The 5000-nt window shown below is 54.1% G+C and overlaps 1 non-coding gene across 1 annotated transcript in view; it reads left to right on the top strand.

The window, feature by feature from the left end:
* The first annotated feature begins 3574 nt into the window (after window positions 1-3574).
* LOC124727539 overlaps window positions 3575-5000 on the top strand; it is a 1897-nt gene continuing 471 nt past the window's right edge. Inside the window, exon 1 of the ribosomal RNA XR_007007164.1 lies at window positions 3575-5000. This exon is cut by the window's right edge and continues 471 nt beyond it. This is a non-coding gene — a ribosomal RNA (small subunit ribosomal RNA).

Genomic DNA, 5000 nt, shown 5'->3' with positions numbered 1-5000 from the left:
AAACATGACCTCCTGCAACGACGCTACCGCCATCTATGAGACGCCAAGCCGACTAAGACAGCGATGGCGCCACAGTGGCCGCCTTCGACGCCACCCACAAAGGCTGCAGCCTCTGTCGACCATAGCACCCAATCTCCAGTGGCTCTGCCGCACGAAGCCGTGGACCGGCAATGACGCCACCCGCACCCGTTCGTGCACCACCCCAACCGCCAAACTCGCACCTCCAGCGGATGAACGGCGGACGTTTCCCGCACTCGTAAAGTGCAATCCACCCCTATAACTTGCGTTTCATGAAGAGTTATTTTCCAATATGCGACATTCCCGCTGTCCGTATACATGAGCCGCGACCTGTACCACTTACGAGCGAGAGACGCGATCGCGTTGCTCACTGTACGGCGTCGATACGAGCCATCAGCATGTCGGTCCCCATGCGCGTTGCACTCGCACTCGCAGTCGCAAAAACGTGGGGCAAATATATTACGCGGAAGAGTTATAACAGACCGAGCCCCACTGCATGGGGGGAGTCTTTGTCACTAATGTACACAGATGGAACATTTTGGACTGGAACCAGATTACCCGTACACACGGCGCTGATTAGTAATCAATGCAGAGCCATCAAACTACAGCAAATATACACAACTGTCCGTATACATGCTGAAAGAGTCTGCCCAAAATGGGAACCACACGTCAGCCAGACACTCTGATCACGCACCACTCTCTGCTTCTAACAGGCGCACATACAATATGTAAGCACCAGCATGGAACAACATCCAGTGCATCTTCTCCGCCACATTACAACAATCCACACTATCACAACCAGACCAGGAGGTCCGTGCGGAAAATACAATATCCCAGCCCTTTCGACATCCACCATTGCGCAGACCAGGCACCACCACCCAACACATGTCCTATACAACGGTGCACCAACATCACAATAGTACCTCCTGTCACAGCGCACAAACAATGACATGAGTCAAAGACACAGGTCTCACACAAGCATAGAATTGTGAGCGCCGCCTCTAATAAGCCAAAGGTGCATCCTGACGTGACAAATCTGATCATGTCACAAGCATTCACTTACTATAATCACTATCAACGAACCTGCCGCCCCCGCCCCCCCCCCCTACACCTTTCGTACAACAACGTGTAACCTAACCTAACCTAACCTAACCCTATGTTGTACCTTAACCTAACCTATGTTGTACCTTAACCTAACCTATGTTGTACCTTAACCTAACCCTATGTTGTACCTTAACCTAACCTATGTTGTACCTTAACCTAACCTATGTTGTACCTTAACCTAACCTATGTTGTACCTTAACCTAACCTATGTTGTACCTTAACCTAACCCATGTTGTACCTTAACCTAACCCATGTTGTACTTAACCTAACCCATGTTGTACCTTAACCTAACCCATGTTGTACCTTAACCTAACCCATGTTGTACCTTAACCTAACCCATGTTGTGCCTCAACCTAACCCCATGTTGTGCCTCAACCTAACCCATGTTGTGCCTCAACCTAACCCATGTGTGCCTTAACCTAACCCATGTTGTGCCTCAACCTAACCCATGTTGTGCCTTAACCTAACCCATGTTGTGCCTTAACCTAACCCATGTTGTGCCTTAACCTAACCCATGTTGTGCCTTAACCTAACCCATGTTGTGCCTTAACCTAACCCATGTTGTGCCTTAACCTAACCCATGTTGTGCCTTAACCTAACCCATGTTGTGCCTTAACCTAACCCATGTGTCCGCCTTAACGTAACCCACGTTGTCGCCTAAACCTGCTCTGTAATTGTTATACGACTCGTTCAATTACTGTAGTGTTGCCCACCCGCAACCCTCGCAATATAGTTCGCTACTCGCACTGCCCGCACCCCCTGTGTATCGCTTCATGTTAAACACCTTGCAAGTCTTGCTCACTTTCACATGCTCCTGCTGTACACTGTAATGTGGATGGCAGCAGGACGTACATGCCGCCCCTCCCCACGTCCCCACCTTGCCCCCTGCCTTCGCAAGCTGGTTGGTGAGAAGTTTGCATGTTCATGCCCTTCGCATGCGACGTACTCAGGCTACGTTGTGGTGCGGCCTGTGTCAACTGTCCGCTGATGTCGTACGCGTGAACCACAATCTGTACTGCACATTCGTCCTTATGTACTGAATGATACATCGTGGCACATGTGTGACCGCACAACGACTGCGCCCCAAAAACGGCGGGACCATACAGTGCAATATTGTGCACGCAGCTACGTGTCGTCTCCCTATGAGAGCTGCGATTGCAGTGTGGTACGCCATAGAGACGTGTGGGAGGAACGGACGCCGTGGATGGCGATCAGCATGAGCTGTCTGTTGATGTATTCGGACCTAGTCGTCTCTCCTCACACACCGTGATGGCATGGTGCACCGCGTTCCATATCTGCGACATGCTACAGAGGCCTGGTTGACAGTCGTTCGAGCAATGGACATCGCATACGTACGGGGGCCACCTTCCACGTATTGTCTAGGCGTGCACATTTTGTTGCGTGTATGTGGGCAGGACGTAGTGTGGCGTGACACCTGACACAGGCATGCAATAATCGTTGAAGTTGCAAAATGGCGCATGGACGCCTGCGTTTCTGGTGAAGTTACGCAAATGAACAAATGGTAACCTGTTGTGGTGCGGTTGTTCTCGCTAGGGGTGAATCGGTGATGGCGACGATAGGTTGAGGTACTAACCGGTTGTTCCAGCGATACCCACCATGCCGACGAAACTGAACGGCATCTGGGTGTGATGCGATACGCGGCGGTGGCTGGGTGGGACCGTCCCCGGCCGGTGAGGGGCGCCTCCCGGCGTGCTGGCCGCGCGGTGCGTGGGCGCACGCGCTACAGCCGGCTGGTGGGGGCGGCCAGTGGCAGGCGCGCCGGCCGACGGACGCGGCAGGCGTCGCAGCTGCGCGCCGGCGCACCCTGCGCGCGGCGCCGTGCGGCCAAAGTAGGTCCTCGCGGGCCCGGTGCGAAGCGCGGTGGACATCTTCAGTGTGCTGGTCCGATTGAGGGACTGTGTGCGTTGAGGATGCGCCGCCGCCCGGCGCTCGGCGCCGCGACGCCGTCTGCTGCTCGGTCGCCCAGCGGTTCTCGCTGGTGGTTTGTATCGCAGCTGTGCGGATGTGTTGGCGCGTGCGCCTGTGCTGGGAGAGTTCGCTTCGGCACCCAAGTGGGGCTTTTGTCCTTCTGTGGCAGCTGGCGTTGGAGCTGCGGTCACCGTAGGTGGCGCGTGTTGTCTCCCGCCGGCAATGCCACGACAGCACGCTCCCGGGCCTCTGTCGGCAGCGGCAAGCTCAGTTGGGAGCACGGGTGGTCGCACCGAAAGCGTCTACTCGCCTAACTCCGGGCGATTGCGCCTCTCTCGAACCCGACCAAGTACTTGGGACGGCGCTGCGCGCCGCCGGGACCTGAGAGGGTTTCGAGGTGTATTGTGCAGGGGAGCTCAGCCTCCTCCTGTTTGCAGAATGATTGAGCGGACGCTTGCGTGTTCGCGCGGGCCCCCGGGACACACTCCCGGGCGGCCGGCTGCTCAGCTCTAGTTGACGCAGCTCCCTGGTTGATCCTGCCAGTAGTCATATGCTTGTCCTCAAAGATTAAGCCATGCATGTCTCAGTACAAGCCGCATTAAGGTGAAACCGCGAATGGCTCATTAAATCAGTTATGGTTCCTTAGATCGTACCCACGTTACTTGGATAACTGTGGTAATCTAGAGCTAATACATGCAAACAGAGTCCCGACCAGAGATGGAAGGGACGCTTTTATTAGATCAAAACCAATCGGTCGGCTCGTCCGGTCCGTTTGCCTTGGTGACTCTGAATAACTTTGGGCTGATCGCACGGTCCTCGTACCGGCGACGCATCTTTCAAATGTCTGCCTTATCAACTGTCGATGGTAGGTTCTGCGCCTACCATGGTTGTAACGGGTAACGGGGAATCAGGGTTCTGATTCCGGAGAGGGAGCCTGAGAAACGGCTACCACATCCAAGGAAGGCAGCAGGCGCGCAAATTACCCACTCCCGGCACGGGGAGGTAGTGACGAAAAATAACGATACGGGACTCATCCGAGGCCCCGTAATCGGAATGAGTACACTTTAAATCCTTTAACGAGTATCTATTGGAGGCAAGTCTGGTGCCAGCAGCCGCGGTAATTCCAGCTCCAATAGCGTATATTAAAGTGTTGCGGTTAAAAAGCTCGTAGTTGATTGTGTCCACGCTGTTGGTTCACCGCCCGTCGGTGTTTAACTGGCATGTATCGTGGGACGTCCTGCCGGTGGGGCGAGCTGAAGGCGTGCGACCGCCTCGTGCGTGCTCGTGCGTCCCGAGGCGGACCCCGTTGAAATCCTACCAGGGTGCTCTTTATTGAGTGTCTCGGTGGGCCGGCACGTTTACTTTGAACAAATTAGAGTGCTTAAAGCAGCAAGCCCGCCTGAATACTGTGTGCATGGAATAATGAATAGGACCTTCGGTTCTATTTTGTTGGTTTTCGGAACCCGAGGTAATGATTAATAGGGACAGGCGGGGGGCATTCGTATTGCGACGTTAGAGGTGAAATTCTTGATCGTCGCAAGACGAACAGAAGCGAAAGCATTTGCCAAGTATGTTTCATTAATCAAGAACGAAAGTTAGAGGTTCGAAGGCGATCAGATACCGCCCTAGTTCTAACCATAAACGATGCCAGCCAGCGATCCGCCGCAGTTCCTCCGATGACTCGGCGGGCAGCCTCGGGAAACCAAAGCTTTTGGGTTCCGGGGGAAGTATGGTTGCAAAGCTGAAACTTAAAGGAATTGACGGAAGGGGCACCACCAGGAGTGGAGCCTGCGGCTTAATTTGACTCAACACGGGAACCTCACCAGGCCCGGACACCGGAAGGATTGACAGATTGATAGCTCTTTCTTGATTCGGTGGGTGGTGGTGCATGGCCGTTCTTAGTTGGTGAGCGATTTGTCTGGTTAATTCCGATAACGAACGAGACTCTA

Source organism: Schistocerca piceifrons, unplaced genomic scaffold, assembly GCF_021461385.2.
Source record: "Schistocerca piceifrons isolate TAMUIC-IGC-003096 unplaced genomic scaffold, iqSchPice1.1 HiC_scaffold_1113, whole genome shotgun sequence".
In the NCBI taxonomy this organism is placed as follows: Eukaryota; Metazoa; Arthropoda; class Insecta; order Orthoptera; family Acrididae; genus Schistocerca; species Schistocerca piceifrons.
Note: the sequence above shows the minus strand (reverse complement) of the source record. Positions and strands in the feature narration are given on the sequence as shown.